We start from the raw sequence: 19,657 nt of genomic DNA, 5'->3' as shown, positions 1-19,657 counted from the left end.
TCTTGGGCTGTCACTCATTTATTATTTATCCTCATACCCTCTAACCTGGTTCTCTATCCATTTTAAACAAACGAGACGGCACTAAAAGCTCTTTCCAGCCACCTCAATAGCGGCGTCTTCTCTTTAGCCGAGTCTGTAGGTCTGCTCCACCGTTTGTAGTGGGTGAGGAGCTGGGGTGCAGCCGCGTGGCAGAGCGGGTGTCTAGTAGGTACAAGGACATATGCTCTGTCTCAAGATCCATAAAACAAAAGGAGTTGGACATGACAGGATCAGTAGCAGCATTCTCTAGATGAGCTAACCTCTGGTTAAGCATCATTTCCCCTCCCCCATCCCTGTCTTCTTTCTTTTATACTCAGTCTCGCGTACCACAGGTTGCCTGGGACTCACTCAAGGGTAGTAGAGAATGACCTTGAGCTCCTGGTCCTGCAGGTACCTCCCTGGGATCACGTGTATGGACCATCACACCTGGTTTTTGAGGTGCTGGGGATTGAGCCCAACACTTCTGTTTTCTTTTTAAGTTAGGTGAGCTCTCAAGTCACTAACTGTACCTCATCCCTAGCTTCTGGAATCACCTTTTTTTTTTTTTTTTTTAAAAATCTTTCTGCTTTAGACTCGTGAGTGTTGAAATTACAGGAATGTACCACCATGCTTGGCTCAAATTTTGTAATCTTTAAGGAATGCAAGACTGTAAAGCTTCTAGAAGAAAATTACAGGGATACAATCTCAGGCATCTATCAGCAAAAGCCCCAGGACTCTCAGAGTGTGTCGCTTTGCCGGGACATCAGGGTAAAGCCCTCCTCATTGGCCCTGTTTCAATACAGAAATCAATTTAATGCCAATAAAGTAGTAGAAACTGGGTATGGTGGTGCTGCCTGTGATCTGGGTGGGTGTAAGAGGATCAGGAATTCAAGGCCAGCCTGGGATACAGGAGACCCTGGCTCAGCTGGTAAAGGTGATTTTAGCCAAGTGATGGTTGTAGTTTAATGACGGCATGTTCCCCGGCAGACTCGCAGAGCAGTCCTAGTCCAACAAGGATGGCCGTGGGTCCCTGCAAGGTCCCCAGGGTGGCAGGCTAGTCCCGTCATGCGGCCCGGAGAGTCAGGCGGGCATGTATGGCGGATAAAAGGCTCACAGGACATAGCAAATAGACGTAAGGCTAAGCATAAAGGTAAACATTTATTACTTAAAGAAGAAGGAGAGGAAGAAAGGCAGAAATAGAAAAGAGGACAGAGAGAGGAAAAACGTGTGCACACGCCAGGAGAGAGGGACAGAAGAGAAAGAGGTCAGAAGTGGCTGGGAGTGGGCGTGGCTTGCCCTTAAAGGGACCAGAGCCAAAGGAATAACAGTGATGACCTGACTTAGGTTCCCAGAACATGTATGACAGAGGAGAGAACTCAAGTTACCCTCTGAACCCCACAGGTATACTGCAGTATAGGCGAGCCCACCTATTGTCATGTCACACAAAACAAACAAACAAATAAATGTAAAAAAATTCCCCAAACTGCTAGGGGTGGTGGTGTCACACACCTTTAGTCCCAGCACTTGGGAGGCAGAGGTAGGCAGATCTCTGTGAGTTCGAGGCCAACCTGGTCTACAGAGCGAGTTCCAGAAAAAAAAAAAAAGGTTCTGGGAGTCTCTGGGAGTCACAGGGGGGAAGGAGGGGAATGAAAAAAGAAATAAATGAAGGACATGGCTGTTCTTTGGTATGGTGGAGGAGAAAGTTGTTGTAGGTAGATACATAGTGGACATGACCAGGCGGAGTTGGGTCAGGTGGGAGAGATCGAGGGGAAGGGAGAGAAGGGAGAGGGAAGCCAGGTGCAGCAGCCAGAAGGCCAATGGTACAAGACGGGAGGGTGACCAAAATGTCTGGGTTAGGTCCAGGAGTGTCTCTGGGGGAAGGGCAGTCCAGTCCCCTGGGCGGGAGAGTTCAGGTCAGTGGGCGGGGTAAACTGTGATCCACACCCAGCAGCAGGTAAGGGTTGAGGACTGCCGGAAACCCCTGCTAGGTCTGTTTGGATATGCAAAATAGGCACCTGGGCCGTTTGTCAGGCTCTGAAAGTTAACAGAGGGGAGTGGTCTTTGAAAGTTGTGGTTGGTGGGAGTCTTTTTCTGTTTGAGACAGGGTCTCACTGTGCATCCCAGGCTGACCTGGAACTTGCTACCAGGTCTTGAACTTTCAGAGGTCAGTCTTTCCCTTCCTCCTGAGTGCTGGGATTAAAGGCCCTTGGCACCTTGCCAGTAGAATAAGCTCACTCAGCATCCCCGTGTCTTTTCTCCTGGGGTGACGCTAGGAAGCCAGTTCCCCTTTATTGCCCAGCACTCTTCCGTGTTTGGCTCCCCACAGTTTGCTGATTTTGAAACAAAGAGAACAAATGTGAGAATGAATGAGATCCAGAGGAAACCCTCCTAAGTGGGCCTGGCTCCAGAACCATTCTTTCGAATCTTGAATTTTTATCATGGCCCCAGGTTATTAGTATTATTATTTTACTACCCAAGTAGCTCTGGAAACAGAATTCTAAATTGTTGGGGCATCCTTGGAGTTTTATTCAGCCTGAGATAGGCCCTAGTCCTGTGGGCCAGTTAGTTAACCTGCAGGAAAAGGGTGACAGATAAAATAACAAGCCATCGTTATAGTACCCAGAGAGTGTTTAGGAAAGACTGGCATCTCCAATCTCCTGACACAGTCCAGGGAGTTTCCAGGTTCTGGCTATTACAAATAACGCTGCTATGAACATAGTTGAACAAATGCCTTTGTAGTATTATTGAGCATGTTTTAGTATATGCCCAAGAGCAGTATTGTTGGACCCTGAGGTAGGTTGATTCCCAATTTTCTGAGAAACTGCCACATTGATTTTCAAAGTGGTTGTACAAGTTTGTATTCCCACCAGCAATGGATGAGTGTTCCCCTCACTCTACATCCTCTCCAAAATAAGCTATCGCTAGTGTTATTCCATTGGGACACTTTAAGAACTAACCATGCCCATCCCAGCCACTTTTGACCCTCCTCCCGCCACCATCTTCTCTCTCTCTTGCGTGTGTGTGTGTGTGTGTCTTTGTTTTATGTTTGTCTATATCTCCCTTTTTAAAGTAATAAATGTCTAGCTTTATGTATAGCCTTATGTCCATTTACTCTGCCGTTCACCGCATCCAGCCACTTGACTCTGCTGCTCGCCCGGGGACCCTGACTCCCTGACACCCCCCCACCCCCCAACCCCCCCACCCCCCCACCCCCCACCCCCACCACATGGCACTTCCACTTGCAGCTGCTCTGCAAGCTGCCCGGGACATTTCCTCATCATATTCTTTTAAAAAGAACAATAACTAGTGTTTTTGATTTTGACAGACAAGATGGTATCTCAGAGTTCTTTTGATTTGCATTTTTCTGATAGCTAAGAATGTTGAACATTTCCTTAAATATCTTTTGGCCATTTGATATTCTTCTGTTGAGAATTCTCTGATTAGTTCTGTACCCCAGTTTTTAATTGGGTTATTTAGAATTTGAATGTCTAATTTTTTGAGTTTTTTATATTTTGGAGATCAGTCTTTGTCTGATGTGGGTTGACGAAGCTCTTTTCCCGTTTAGTAGGCTGCCTTTTTGTCTTATTGACTGCGTCCTTTGCTTTATAGAAGCTTCTCAGTTTCAGGAGGTCCCATTATTTATTGTTGCTCTCAGTGTCTGTGCTACTGGAGTCTCCTGTGCCCATACACTGAAGACTACTTCCCATTTTCTCTTCTATCAGGTTCAGTGTGGTCGGATTTATATTGGGGTCTTTAATCCATTTGGACTTGAGTTTTGTGTATGGCGATAGATATGGATCTATTTTCATTCTTCTACATGTTGACATCCAATTATTCCAGCACCATTTGTTGAAGATGTGGTGTAGGAAGTTTTTCTGATCATGTGTCACTTCATTGATTAATGAATAAAGAAACTGCTTTGGGCCTGATAAGGCAGAACTTAGGTAGGCAGAGAAGACAGAACTGAATGCTGGGAAGAAGAGCAGAGTGAGAGACGCCATGGATCTTCTGCCTGAGATGGACGCTGGTTAGAATCCTGCTGGTAAGCCACAGTCATATGGCAATACACAGATTAATAGAGATGGTTAAATTTAGATGGAAGAATTAGCCAATAAGAAACTAGAACTAATGGGCCAAGCAGTGTTTTGATGAATACAGTTTCTGTGTGGTTATTTCAGGGGCTAAGCTAGCTGGTGGCTAGAAAGAACAAAGGGACCCTCCTTGTAACAAAGATGCTTCCTTTTTTCTATTGTATAATTTTAGCTTCTTTGTCAAAAATCAGGTGTTCATAGGTGTGTGGATTGATATCTGGGTCTTCAATTCAATTCCATTGGTCAACCTCTCTGTTTTTATGCCAGTACCAAGCTGTTTTCATTACTGTAGCTCTGTAATAGAGCTTGATGTCAGGGATGGTAATGCCTCTGGAAGTTCCTTTATTCTACAGGATTGTTTTGTTAAATTCTAACTTTAATCCATGGTGATATGATAAGACACAGAGGATTACTCCAATTTTTTTTTTTGTATTTTGCTTTGTTACTGAGTATGTGATCAATTTTAGAGAAGGTTCCATGAGGTACTGACAAGAAGGTATATTCTTTCCTGTTTGGGTGTAATGTTCTATAGATGTCTGTTAAGTCCATTTGATTCATGACATCTGTTAGTTTTCTTATTTCTTTGTTAAGTTTCTGTCTGGTTGACCTGTCCATTGGTGAGAGTGGAGTGTTAAAATCTTCTACTATTAGTGTGTGGGGTTTGATGTGCGATTTAAGTTTTAGTAATGTTTCTTTTACCTATGTGGGTGCTTTTATATTAGGGGCATAGATATTCAGGATTGAGACTTCATCTTGATGAATTGTTCCTGTTAAGAGTATATAGTGTCCTTCTCCATCTCTTCTGTCTGATTTTAGTTTGAAATCAATTTTGTTAAATATTAGGACAACTAAGCCCACTTGTTTCTTAGGTCCATTTGTCTAGAAAACCTTTTTTCAACCCTTTAATCTGAGGTAGTGTCTGTCTTTGAGGTTGAAGTGTGTTTCTTGTATACGGCAGAAGGCTGGATCCTGTTTTCGTATCCATATTTTGTTTTTTCAAGACTTGGTTTCTCTGTTTAGCCATTGCTGTCCTGGAACTCGCTCTGTGGACCAGGCTGACCTCAAACTCACAGAGATCCACCTGTTTCTGCCTCCTGAGTTCTGGGATTAAATGTGTGCACCACATTGCCCTGCAATTTTTTAACCTTTTTCTTTTATTTTATATGTGAGTATTTTACCTTTGTGTATGTCTGTGAACCACTTGCATGCAGTGCCTGAGGAGGCCAGAAGAGGGTGCCAGATCCCCTGGGATCGGGATTCCAGATAGTTGTGAGCCACCTTATGAGATGCGAGGTGTGTGTGTGTGTGTGTGTGTGTGTGTGTGTGTGTGTGTAATAAATCATCACGCTGGGAATAAAACCCACTTTCTGAAAGAGCAGCCAGCTCTCTGAACTGCTGAGTCATTTCTCGAGCCCAAGTCGGATTTTCTTAAGCAATGGCGTTAGCAAGGCATTAACTTTTCAGTGCTGGGGTTAACCTCATTCTTACCTCCCTATGGGCTCTGACACTGAGCTTCAATCCTCAGCCCCAACCAAAGAGCCCTTTTCTGTAGCGAGAGGCATGCCAGCTCTGCACAAATGCCGACTGTAAACACCTGGAGGAGATCGTGCCCATTCCAGGATAGTACCTCGCGAGCTCCCTGGATTCCTCACGGGCTGGGAAACTAATCTCTGGCTCCAAGTCTAGAACTTCAGCCTGGGGATGATCAATTAGTCATCACTGTGCAGGGCTCTTGTGGACCCCTCACTGGGGAATGACTAAAGGGTTCCAATACAGCCATATTGGACTCCTCTGCAGACATTATGAGATAATAGATCTTATCACTTTCGAGCCAGAAACAAAATATTAATGTAGTCTGGCATAATCCTCTGTGTGTGTGCATGTGCACATACACACAATTAAAGGATTTTTTTGTGGAAAACAATACAGGTAATGGTCAGAAGTAGGTATCATTTGTTGAATCCTGTAGTCTCAGTTGGTGGTGATGGTACTGTCCTGGACCTCTGCTTTTTGAAATGTAAATATCAAGAGAACTTAAAATGGCTAAGCATGGTGGCACACAGCTACCCCAGCACTTGGGAGGCAGAGGCAGGAGGATGGCTGCAAGCTTGAGGCTGGCTGGTCTATGTAGTGAGCTCTAGTCAGTCAGGGTTACCCAGAGAGATTTTTGCCTCAAAAGCACAAGGCAAGAAAACACACAGAGAGAATTCATATAACTCTCGCTCACATTTAGAGATGAAGAAATCTGCGAACGGCACCGGATTCGAAGGCCCAGCTGCACGAATGGGGGAACGGGAATATTAACGAAACTGTTGACTGTGTGAAATGAAGGATACGAACCTTACAAAAAGGAAGGCAAATGCTCATTTATCTTTAGGAAGAAAAGTCAGATTCATAACAGAAAAATAAATATTGGTAATTTTACTTATTGGAGATTGAGGGCATAAACTAAGTTCAAGCACTGGCTCCCCACCCCACCCCTCAGGCTGAGCAATTCCCCTGCCTCAACCCCTGCTCCCATATGGCTGTAGCTATAAGAATGTGCCCTTTATTTGAGTCTTAGCTCTTTTTGTTTGTTTGTTTGTTCCTCTTTGCTTTTCTTTTTTGAAACACTTCATATAGCCTAGGTTGGCCTCGGACTCACTATGTAGCTGAGATTGGTTTTGAGCTGCCATGCCCAGTATGGTTGCTTTTAGTATTATGGTGGGTCTTCATGCAGACACAGAGAATGATACACACAAAAGGAAGTGTGTACACAAGCTGGACTTGGAAGAACTAAGCACTGAGACACCACTAAAGCTCTTGGTCTGTAACCCCTAGGTGCGCTGAGGCCAGGAGGACCCCTGAAAGCTCAAGGCCAGCTCTGTCTACAGAGTGAGACACTGCCTCAAAAAGCAAGCAAGCAAGCAGGAACAAATCAAAGGAGATCAGACTTGAATGGTGTGGGAGAATTGTCTGTATTCTGTCAATCATATTTTAATAAAACGCTGATTGGCTGAAGGCAGTATAGGCGAGAAAGCCAGACAGGAAGTAGAGGTGGAGCAAAGAGACTGAGAGTATTCTGGAAGCAGAAGCTCCCTCCATGACTCCTGTGCAGACCACCGAAGAGGCAGCATGTAACTTGCCAAGCTGAGAAAGGTACCGAGCCATGTGCTAACATAGATAAGGATAATGGGGTAACATAATTTATAAGAGTTAACAAGAAGCCTGACCTAATGGGCCAATCAGCTTGATAACTTCTATATAGAGATCTCTGTGTGATTGATTTTCTCTTTGGGGCATGCCGGTTGTGGGGTACTGGGCGGGACAGAAACCCCAACAAGCCGGCCCTCATGTTACACTTGAAGAAAATAAATCCAATAAAACCGAGGACCTGGAGGGTGGTGTAGCTAAGTGACAGGGTGTGATTAGCACTCAGAAACCCTAATGTCCCCCCAACACCCCCAAAAATATACAGACAGAAGAAGCCAAAGCCCCAATTCTGCAAAGCTGTTCCACCCTCTCAGAAACACGCTGGAGCTGCTTTGTGCCTGAGGCTGGGAAAAAGAATCTCAGGGTCAGCTTTGATGGTGGCACAGGAAAAGAACTGGACCCGATCTGCCTGCACAGACGTGGAGGGGAAATGAAAGATCAAGGGGGCGTGGTGGGGCCTGGCCGGCACTTGGAAGCTGAAGCCGGAGGATTAAGAGTTTAAGGTCAGCTTCAGACACTTAGTGAGTTTCAGAGTTTCCTTAGACCAGGTCTCAAAATCAAAAATGAAAGAAAGGAAGGGGGTGCACAGGAGAAAAGGAAGCAAAGAGGGCCATCGATCAGGATCCTAGGAAGCTGCGACACCTAAGAGCAATAGTGACTGAGGACGTGCCCAAATACAGATGTTAGAAGAAGCCCAAAGTAGTAGTGCCTTGCCAGCCTAAAACCCTGAGGAGAGGTGTGGGGAAGAGATGCATAAGGGGGAGGGGGAAGGGAAGGAAGGGAGGAAGGAGGGAGGGAGGGAGGAAGGAAGGAGGGAAGGAGGGAGGGAGGGAGGAAGGAAGGAGGGAAGGAGGGAGGGAGGGAGACAGAGAGACTGAGAATCATGATCATTGAATCTTGAACGTGTGCCAAGTTTTTCCACGGGCTCTGTGGACTAATAAAAATGTTTATTTTATAATTACTGTACTAAGTTACATCAGTTTAAGAATAAAATCTGATGTTAGATTTTGACATTCAATAGACTCTGTCAGCTAATCACTCCTGTAGAGGAGAAATTTCTGCACACAAATGCCTCCCTTTTCCTTTGCGGCTCTATTAATCCATTCATCGACTGTCATGTCACGAAGAAGGTCAGATGAGTTTTCCGGCGTATAGACCCACTTAGCTAATAACAACCCGCAGACCACGCAAGCTTCTTTACGAAAAGAAGGTGCTTTACGAAAGACCCAGCCTACACCTGAAGAACTAACAAACCTAATTAGTTGGTGTTAAAATGCCCTTAGTTTCCTAGAAAAGATTAGATCAGCTAATGGGGTGTGGGGTTGAAAACCTTGGGGGTTTTAGAGGTCTAAGTCTAATTGCACTTGCCCGAAGGTGCCACTGGGACCCTGGCTGGGGGCTCTCTGTGGGGATCTACCTCCTTTAAACTGCAACACCCTGCCCACCTTTGAAACAAAGAAAAAAACATCCACATTCTATGGGTGCCATCTCTTTAAACTATTGTCTGCTTGTAAATTCATTCTCTGGGCTTTGTTCTCAAGATTGAACTGTGTGGCTAAGAAATCTTTGTTAAGTAAATTTGCAAATAATGGTACAATAAAAAATAAAAAAGAAGTTTGTTTTTTATTTCTATTTTTTTTTTAAGTTTGGTAGCCCTGAGTAGCCTGGAACCTTCAATCCTGTCTTCTTTCTTTCTTTCTTTCTTTCTTTCTTTCTTTCTTTCTTTCTTCCTTTCTTCCTTTCTTCCTTTCTTCCTTTCTTTTCTTTTCTTTTTTTTTTTTTGAGACAGGGTTTCTCTGTACCTTTGGAGCCTGTCCTGGAACTAACTAGCTCTTGTAGACCAGGCTGGCCTCGAACTCACAAAAATCCGCCTGCCCCTGCCTGAGATTAAAGACGTGTGCCACCACCACCCCACTCCAATCTCTGTGTAGACTAATCTAGTCCTGAACTCCTGAAGGTCCAGTCTCTACCTCCCAAGTGCACCATCTTTTAAATTCTCTTTTAAATTGAATCCCCTTCCTGGTTAACTGCCCCCATCTAATTATGCTGTTACTTAGTGGCTTCACCAGAGACTAGGGAGTGACCCAGTATCTCAACGCTGGACACACGCGCCCCTCCCCACTGTGCCCCCATTTAGTTTATTGAGCCAAGATTTCTTCATGTAACCTTGACTGTCCTAGAATTCACTTTGTAGACCAGGCTGGCCTTGAACTCACAGAGATCCACCTGCCTCTGTCTCCCTCGTGCTGGGATTAATGGTGTGAGCCACCACTGCACAGCTGTCTCCCCTTAAAAAAACCAATTTATCCCCTATATCTTTTTGGTCACCATGTGCCCCCCTCCCCCCAGCTATGCATGATCTCCCGAATCTCCCATCTGACATTCATTACTAAAGCGGGATTTCCTGAACAGTGTTCCAGAACGCACTTTGGTGAGGTCCACTGCCAGCTTCTGTGTGCTAGGCAGGAGCTGTGTCATGAAGCTTTGCCCAGCCCTCTGCTAAGATTGCTTTCTGAAACTGCATGCTGCTTTCAGAATAGAATTCGTCTGCTCAGCCTTGCACATCTAAAACTCTACAGCGAGGTTCCTTACTCGCCTCATTTTCTACACCAAGTCGTCTATGCAGATAAGCTCCTCGGTTCCAGGTTTCCAGGTTGGCTCTTGGCTCCTCCAGCCCCACGCATGTGTATGTGTTTGTGCACATATGTGCTCGAAAGCACGTAAACCTATTAATACATGTATCTGTCTTTTCTCTAGGTAGTAGGATACTCCGTATAACCTGTAATACCAGCACTCAGAGGCAGACAGGAACATGAGAGCCCCAAGGCCATCAGTGTCTACTTTGAGGCCAATCTGAGTTCACCTGAGACTCTGTTTTATTTATTTATTTTTTTTAAAAAATGTTAGCATTGCAAAGTTTCAAGTCCCTTTGTTGAGAATCTTCCCTTTTGTTTTCTGAGACAGGGTTTCTCTGTGTAACAGCTCTGGCTGTCCTGGATCTTGCTTTGTAGACCAGGCTGGTCTCAAACTCAGAGATCTGCCTGCCTCTGCCTCCTGAGTGCTGGGATAAAAGGTGTGCTCCAGCACCACCTGGCTGACAATCTTCCTCTGAAAATGTCACGTGGCTTAAGACACCCCCAGTATTCTTCCCTGAAGAACTATATTAGCTAGACAACACCTAGCGACATTCTTACAAAATTATGTCATCCAGCCTTTCTTTCTTCACAGCATTGAAAACATTATGTTCACACAGATTCCTTTTATCATTGTACAAGAGCCACCATAAGCAGTAAGCAGGGAGAGCTCTTGGGAGGTGAGCATTGGATTTCCAAAGCCAGTCCCCAGATCTAATCTACTTCCTGCAGCAAGGCCACACTACCTAGTGTCATTGTCTGGGGAACAAGTATTCGAATGCCTGAGAATATGGGGGTCATCTCTTTTAAGCTACCACTCCAAACCAGAATAAGGCCAAGGTACCACTCTCTTGGAAGGGTGCTGGCCTTAATGAAGAACTCTTGTCATCTTGGGGTGGAGAAATTATTCAGTGGTTAAGAGCATTTGCTGGCCTTCCAGAGAACCCTTGCTTGTCTCCCAGCACACATCAGGCAGTTCACATCACTTGTGACTCCACCTCCAGGGAATCCTATACCCTCTTCTGGTTTCCATGGATACCCCCCCCCACACACAGACACACACATATTCACACACATGCACAGACACATACATCCACACAGATATACACACATACACACACAGAGACACGCACACACACACACTTACTTACATACAAATAATATTGAAAATCTTTTTTTTTTTTGACAGTTGCATGGCTGGGGCGGACTGAGGGGTCCCTGGCAGTGGCACCAGGGTTTATCCCTATTGCTTGTACTGGCTTTTTTGGGAACCCATTCTCTTTGGATGGACACCTTGCTCAGCCTAGAAATAGTAGGGAGGGCCTTGGACCTTCCTAAAGCAATGTGTCTCACCCTCTCTGAGGAGTGGATGAGGGTGCGGTGGGAGGTGAGTAGAGGGAATGGGAGGAGATGAGGGAGGGGGAACTTGGATTGGTCTGTAAAATGAAAAAAGATAGTTTGTTTCTTTAAATAAAAATAAAATGAAAAGAAAACCTTTTCTTACAAGTTTCCATTGTATGTTGAGTACATTCCACCATTTCTTATGCCCCTTTCCTGTTCCTGCCCCTCTCCTGTCCCCTTCCTGCCCCTCCCCCTTCCATTAGTCTTCTTTGTTTTTCCAGACAACATCACTTCTCCTTGCATAATATAAACACACATGACTTTATGCACTATAAAAATCTGAGAACCAATGAGAGAAAATGCTATATTTATCTGAGACTGACTTAATTCATTTAATAATATTATTTCCAGTTGTACCCATTTTTCTGCAAACATTGTTCTGTGTTTGAAAAACAGCCCTTGTGCGCACCTGCTGAATTCTTCCCATCATCCTCTGTGGATGGACTCCCAGGCTGGTGCCATATCTTACCTGTTGTGAGTGGTGCTGGAATAGACCCTGATGTGTTAAGTGTCTGGGATGTGCTTGTCAAACAAGCTGGAGATCAAGGTTGTTTCCAGCTTGGGCCAGCACCTCCAGCAGTGAATAATGACCCCATCTGACTTACTTAGGAGTTTTCTCTTCAGGTATCCCATCACAGAGCCCTTTGGGTAAATGTCAAGGAGCATTATGTGGTAGGTTATTTCTAGCCCTTTTGAGTAGCTTCCAGATGGCTCTCCATAGAGCCTGGAGTAGTTTACATTGGCACCAGTGGTGGGTAAGGTGTTGATTTGTCCACAGCTAACTAGTATTTGTTATGCTATGGTATACCTGGAAAGGTCAGAGGAAACTTTGGGGAGTTGAATATCTTCTTTGTCGTGAGCACTACTGAGTGGGCCTTCTGGTTTCACTTAGAGGTCTGCAAGTGAATGACCCTCAGAATAGCAGTTCTCTGCTTTGTCCGAACTACATTTATTGTATAAGCACTTCAAGATCTTACAATTGTTCTGGTACAGCTAATGAGAAGCAAATATCATCATCACAAGCAAGGGTATAATATCACACAAGCAATGTCACACAAGCACGTATCTATTTCTAAATCCTAGGCAAGCATTACTATATTCGATCTAATAAGGCATTGGGGTGTACAACCTGATGATGGTTCGTGGCTCTCGACGTAGACCTCTGGATCAGCAAGTCTTGATCCACTGGCAAGAGCAAGTTCTCTGGCTCTTGGAAGATCTCTGGTCCAATGTCTCGTTGATTGATTGATTGATTGATTCTCAATGCTGTAGAGTTTCTCTGGCACCTCTCCAACAGAGTCTCTAGCAGATCATCTTGAGAATGACTTCTGGTCTTTTTGCCTCAGTTTATATACTATTCTTCAGCCTCACTTCACTTTTTTCCTACGTCACACTCCAGATATTAACAATCCTATCTGCCTACACGTCACTCTTACCATCACTGCACACATGTCTGCTCGTGCCGTTTCTCCTGGACTTGCCCCAGACTTGTCTTTACAGACCCATCTAGGTTTTGTCCTTACAGACTCATAACGTTCTTTCATCTTGAGTTTTAGGGACTGAACTCAAGTCCTTAGGGTTGACCAGAAAGCCCCTTTATTACACTGAATATTCTAGTGGCCCTGTTGTTTTCTTTGAGACTGACATTCTGACTGTGTAGAAACTGATATTCATGGTAGGTTTGATTTGCACTCCTCTGACGGCTCGTGAGGTCGAACATTTTTCTCCCTATGGTTATTAATTACAAATAATTTATCTTTGCCAACTATCTGTTCATTTCACTAGTCCTAAAGTGGGAACTTCCGAGTGACATGCATTTATCTCAATAATGATAAATTATGATTCTATTTTTTATAGAAGCTCCACTGTTTCCTCTGGTAGTGAAATGAGCTGGCTGGACAGTGATGGTCTCAGACTTGCCTGAGTTAGCTTCAAGGTCTCCTGTGGTAATGAAAGGTTATCGGGTTTGGTGCTGTGGCCCACACCTTTAACCCAGCAGTTGGGAGTAGGAAGTAAGAGGATCTCCGTGAGCTCAAGACCAGCCTGATCTATATAGCAAGTTTCAGGCCAGCCAGAGCAAAGAAGTGAGACCTAATTTTAAAAAAAAGTCAGAGTGAGCCAGGCATGGTAGCACATTTCTGTAATTCCAGTATTAGGAGGCAGAGGGATTCAAATTCCAGGGATTCAAATTCCAGCCTGAAGCTCCTGATGAGATCCAGGTCTGGGGATATAGGTCAAGGTTAGAGTGCTTGTCCTACAGTCAGTGAGCTACAGTCAGTGAGCTACAGTCAGTGAGGGAGAGACTAAGAGGATGGGATGTGATTTAGAGTCGTTTTCTGTTGTCTGTTCTGAGGGCTCGGAATGTTGATGAAGACATCTTATTCTGTGCGCTTAGCTTCTTCTTGAGAGAGAATGGCTTTCCTCCCTCCTGTGAGCTGACTTTGGAGAGGTCCAAGTGATCATTCTGATTTGGAAGGGAAACAGTTCCATCCTCCATTCTTTTTTATTTATTATGTATACAGTATTCTCAGTATATTTTCTCCATGTATGCCTGCAGGCCAGAAGAGGGCACCAGATCTCATTACAGATGGTTGTGAGCCACCATGTGGTTGCTGGGAACTGAACTCAGGACCTTTGGAAGGGTAGACAGTGCACTTAACCACTGAGCCATCTCTCCAGCCCCCCACCCTCCATTCTTTACCTAGACACAGGCCCTTGCTATCCCGGCCAGGCCAGCGGGACATGAACGGGGGGGGGGGTTCCCTGATAAACCTAGAGGAGGAAGAGGAATGGAGGGTACAAGAGACACGAAAGGATTTCTGATGAAGCTGCGCTTTATTATTCCTCAGAAGCTGTTATATAGCAAACGGGCAAGGGGGAGGGGAGGGTGTCAGGCCTGCTGGAATTCAGGTCCGGAGAAGTCCCTAGCTGATAAGGAAATACTGAGGGTCTGCGATTGTTCATTAAAAAAAGGAAATGCTAACTGTTTCTGAAGCCTGGGGCCTGCAGGTCTCACTAGGCTAATTTCCTAGGTCTGGAACTTGCCCTGCAAAGGTGAATATCTTACTTGTGAACTTAAGATGGCGGTAAGCAAAATACAGGTCCTCGCTTCCGGTACCTTGCAGCAGGGTAGGTGTTAGTAGTCAGGCATCTGTACTGGCCTGCCCTTGGGGTCCTGACAGGATATGTCCTCAGCTGCAGCCACTAAGAGCATCTCCTGTACACATTCACTACTGGTTCCCTTTTAAAGGGGCCCTGCCCACCTCCTCTCTCTCTCTCTCTCTCTCTCTCTCTCTCTCTCTCTGTGTGTGTGTGTCTGTGTGTCTGTGTGTCTGTGTGTCTGTGTCTCTCTCTGTCTTTCTCTTCTCTCCTGTCCCCAGAAGCCGGTTTCCTCTCTTTTCTCCCCACCTTCCCATTCACTTTCCCCATTAAGAAAACCCCTCCACCTGAGTTCTGTCACATAGGGTCTTTCTCTCACGTGCTGCTTTTTAAAGTTACAGCAGTGAGCATTGGAAATGTGAGCTTTTGGGGATTTCATATACTCTTTGAATATTTGTAAAGGTACCCCTAAATATTGCCCTACCCTATTTTGTTTCATTCCTTGTGTGTGTGTGTGTGTCTGATGGGGGTGGGGCCTATGCATGCCATAGCACTCCTGTCAGGACAGCTCTGCCAAGCTTGGTATCTCTGCCTTTATGTGGGTTCTGAGGTTCCCATTCAGGTCTGGATGCTTGTGCTGGCGTGCCCCCTTTCTCACGGAGTCATGTTGCTGCCTCTGCTTCTTGAATCTTAAAAAGCAGAACACATCCTCTGTTTTGCTGCCTCTGCTTCTTGAATTTTAAAAAGCAGAACATATCCTCTGTTTTTCTAAACTATACCATCATTCCAGAATATTCCTGCAGACTGAGAATTTCCAACTCAAGCAGAGATGCATTTGAGGGAAGAAACTGGGAGTCCCACTCACGTGTGAATGCAAACTAGACCGTGTCACTTTCTAATTCCAGTCAGGGCTGAGCTCTTAGTGACAGCTTGGTGTCACCTGCTGTCCACATCACTCTGTCATGATCTCTGTGGGCTGTCGAGCTGAAATGGTAAAGGACCCTTCAGCCTTTGCTGAGAAACATCTATTCAGTTAATGGCCCATAAAATGATGTGGGTAAAAGACAAGACTGCAGTCTCTTCTTCCAGAGGGAAAGATGACACTGCCTAATTTAGTTGGAAAGGCTTCAGGAGATGTGAAGAAACCGTTGCAGGAGAACACAGATGCCACAGAGGAAGCTAGAAGCCCAAAGGAGCAAGAACTATACACATGTCAGGAAGACATCAGCTTCCAACTCCTCTCTGTATGTGAGCGCAACTCTCTCACGTCACCTGCGGACAGAGCGTTCATTCATTTAATTCCAGCAAATCTTGATATGGAGTGAGGGACTCTTACCCCAGCCCCTGGGAGGCTGAGGTCAAAACACCAGCAGTAGTTCGAGGCTAGCCTGGGCTACAGTGAGTTTCTGGCCTGCCTGGGTTACAGAACATGATACAGTCTTGTGACTGGGAGAGCATGCTGCACCTTCGGCACCTGGCCTGTGTGAGCCACGATTCTAGAGGGGGCACTTACATTCAGCATTAGAGTCTTTGCAGACAGATTCAGTAACTGGGGGTGCTGGGGCACAGACAGCAGGCAGACTAGAGGGCACCAAGGACTCCAGCGCTGGCAGCGCTCTCTCTGCCTCAGGGCCTTTGCAATCCTTGCTCCTGGGCACACACCCAGTTCCCTTGTCAACTTTAGATCTTCTCCCTCACTGCACTACAACACTTACCTTGGTGTCCTCAGTCCCTGTCACACTACTCTTCCCAATGTTTTGACCTTTGTGTGATGCTTGTCTTGGTTCATTCTGTCTCATCTTTGACTCTCTCTCCCCTGGTACATAAGCACTATGAGGTCAGGGTTTGTGTACAATATTCTAAACATAAATTTGGGTGTGTTTTCTCTCCTCCCACGGTGGGTTCCTGGTTTGGGACTTGGTTGGGTCAAACCCAGGTCCCCATGCAAGCAAGTTCTCTTGCCTGCTGAGCCACCTCCCCAGCCCTTTCCCACAATGCCTTTGCTTTCTCATTGCGACCCCTAGTATTTATTGGTTTCTGCTTTTGATTTGCTGCTGCTGCTGCTGAACGGGAAGGTGGAATTGATGTGATTCATCATAGATCCTCATCCAGGAGCTTCTGAGTTGATGAATATTTCCTTTGGGCACAGACCCGGGGTGTTCTTTGTCTAACACTCCATGCGGGTGTTCAAGTTAATCAAGGCCCTGAGTCTGCTGACAGGAAAGTGGACTGTTGGAAAACTCCCTTGGGGTGGTACTAATTTCTTCTCTTCTCTTCTCTTCTCTTCTCTTCTCTTCTCTTCTCTTCTCTTCTCTTCTCTTCTCTCCTCCCCTCCCCTCCCCTCCCCTCCCCTCCTCTCCCCTCCCCTCCTCTTCCCTCCCCTCCTTTTCCCTCCCCTCCTTTTCCCTCCCCTCCTTTTCCCTCCCCTCCTCCCTCCCTCCCTTCCTCCCTCCCTCCCTCCCTTCCTTCCTGTGTATGTTTGTGTGGTTTTTCCGAGACAGGATTTTTCTGTGTAGCCCTGGCTGTCCTAGAACTTCTACTATAGACCAGGCTAGCTTTGAACTCAGAGATCCGCCTGCCTCTGCCTCCTGAGTGCTGGGATTAAAGGCTGCGCCACCATTGCCCAGCAAACTGTACTGTTTTTTTTACCACCTCCTTACTCCTCTGAGCTCGATGTCATTATTGTCCCTGTTTTGTAGCTGAGGGTGCTGAGGATCAAGGTCTCTCTCAGTCAGGCAGGCAGGCACACACGCAACACTGCACACAAGGGCGGCAATACTTGGTTATACTTTCTTCAAGAACGTGGCCATTTTGAAAGATAGGTAGCTGAATTTCCAAGTCCCCTTTCCTGTGCCCACTTAGGCGCTTGGTTCTAGTTTAAAAAAACAAATCACAGAAGCAAGTATTGTATTTATGGAAAAGAGGGTCCCGGGTCCTCTTAGAGCTAAGAACACGCCGCCTAGTGGGTCCCTAAGACCCTTCTCTTCTCTGTGGTCACTACACTGGCCATCTGGGGCCTCTCTGCTCACATAGAATGTTCTACACCCTGGCAATGTTACTAACTAGGTGGCACTCAGGGTTCTGTTCTTATACAGAGGTGGAAGGAGAGCAGGGCGGGGGTTTGACTCCCTCCTAAGGGTTATCGGGTCTGACCTAACACAACACAACACAACATATATTTGGACTTTGTTTTCATTCAACAAAGAGGTGATGGTTTTCCAACCTGACACAAAATCGTTAGCCCTCTAGTTGGATTGGAAAATGGATCTCTCTCCCTGCAGCTTCTGTGCTCCAGACACTTTATCACCCTTTGTCTTGGGTAATTTCAATTAGAGAATAGACTGCCTGGCAGTCTCACAGCCCCAGTGAAGCGGTGGCTGCAGGACGGGCAGGGGGAGGTAGAGGGTGGCTTTACCTGTTTACCATATCTGCTTCTTTGGTGTGATGCCTCCATCTAAGCCAGGCTGCTGAGGGAGCCATTGGGTGATACCAGACTCCAACTGTCGGTGACAGAGTCAACACCAGTGCTCTGCTGGGCATCTGGAAGTCCTCCTGCTTAGGCTCTAGGATGCTCTTAGCCAACCCCAGTGCTTTGACCCTCAAGGGATAGGCCTCGCTGGGAGCTGACACACGGGGGCGGGGGTAGACGACGGTACACTAAAGCACATTCATAGTTTATGTGACTGAAGGATTCCGATCTCTGGTCTCACTCTCCAACCCCACCTCTACATTTTTCCTTCCTTCCTTCTCTCTCTCTCTCTCTCTCTCTCTCTCTCTCTCTCTCTCTCTCTCTCTCTCTCTGTTTTGAGAAAGGATCTTGCTACATAACCCAGGGTGGCCTTGAATGCACAGGTGTCTTCTGGCTTCACAGTTCAGCTATCCCTGCCTGGGATTATGTGCATGCACCCCCTGCCCCAGCCATTGCTCCTGCTACAGTAGCTGCTGTGTCCTCTTCTTCTTCCTTCTTTCCTTCATCCTCCATCTATTCCTTTTTGAAAAATAAAATCAAGGATACACTTTATTTTTAATGATGTGTATGTATCTGTGGATGGGTGTATGCTGTAGGGACCTGAAGACTACAGATCTCTGATCCCCTTGATCTGGAGTTATAGAGGCTTGTAATCTGTCTGATGTCAGTACTGGGACCAGAACTCAGGTCCTTTGCAAGTGTTTTTAAAAACTAAGCCATCCGTCTGACCCTTTACCTCCATTTGAGGTAATAGATGAATCTCTCCGTACACCCTCCTCCAGTTCCTGGGACCTTTCATCCGCTGGTCAAGTGCTCTCCTGCGGAGGTATAACCCAACTGCCTTCTTCTGAAGTTCAGGTCCATATAGCCTGAGCTATAACCTGGAATTCACTATGTAGCTCAGGTTGGCCTCACATCTGCAGCGATCCTCTGCCTCTGCCTCCCAAATGCTGGGATCACAAGTGTGAGCCTCTTCTTCCTGCCTCCTTCTTTTCCTGATTTATTGAAACAGAATGACAAACAATTATATTCATCTGCTTGTATTCCACTGGATTTGAGGGATGCCGATATCAAGCCTTGTTGAGTGCCAAGCAAGTATCCTACTGCTAAACCCCACCCTGAGCTCCACTGGCTGTCTGGATGAAGGTGTATGTTTGCCATGATGGCTGTAATCAAAAGGCTCAACATAGCAGTGGCGGCTACTTTTGTTCTTCATGGTGAGCATGTTACCAAAAATTTGGAGGCCTCTTGGTGGGCTTGCTGCGTGTGATCAGCAAAGTTGGGCTCCTCACTTTGGGGTCTTGGACTTACTAATAAGAACATTTATAGACTGGAGAGATGGTTCAGTGGTTAAGAGCACTGGCTGCTCTTCCAGAGGTCCTGAGTCCAATTCCCAGCAACAACATGGTGGCTCACAACCATCTGTAATGAGATCTGGTGCCCTCTTCTGGCCTGCAGGCATACATGCAGGCAGAACACTGTGTGCATAATAAATAGATAATTTTTTTTTAAAAAAAAGAAAAGAAAATATACAAATGGGCTAAAAATAAAGTTTGAGGATACTTTTATTTATTAGAGTTTAAAAGAAACCCCTTAGTGGAGGTGAGTTGTAAGCACCAGCCGCTGCTTGGAGGAGGATGAACGAGACAGAAAAAGCCATTTTCTTGAGCTAAGCCAGCATGGAGGTCAGTCACATGGCAATCAGTCATGTACTGGGGAAGGACTACCTCATGTAGAGGGAAAAGGACCCAAAG

This window comes from Myodes glareolus, chromosome 16, assembly GCF_982192425.1.
Source record: "Myodes glareolus chromosome 16, mMyoGla1.1, whole genome shotgun sequence".
NCBI lineage: Eukaryota > Metazoa > Chordata > Mammalia > Rodentia > Cricetidae > Myodes > Myodes glareolus.
This window is presented reverse-complemented; position numbering follows the sequence as displayed.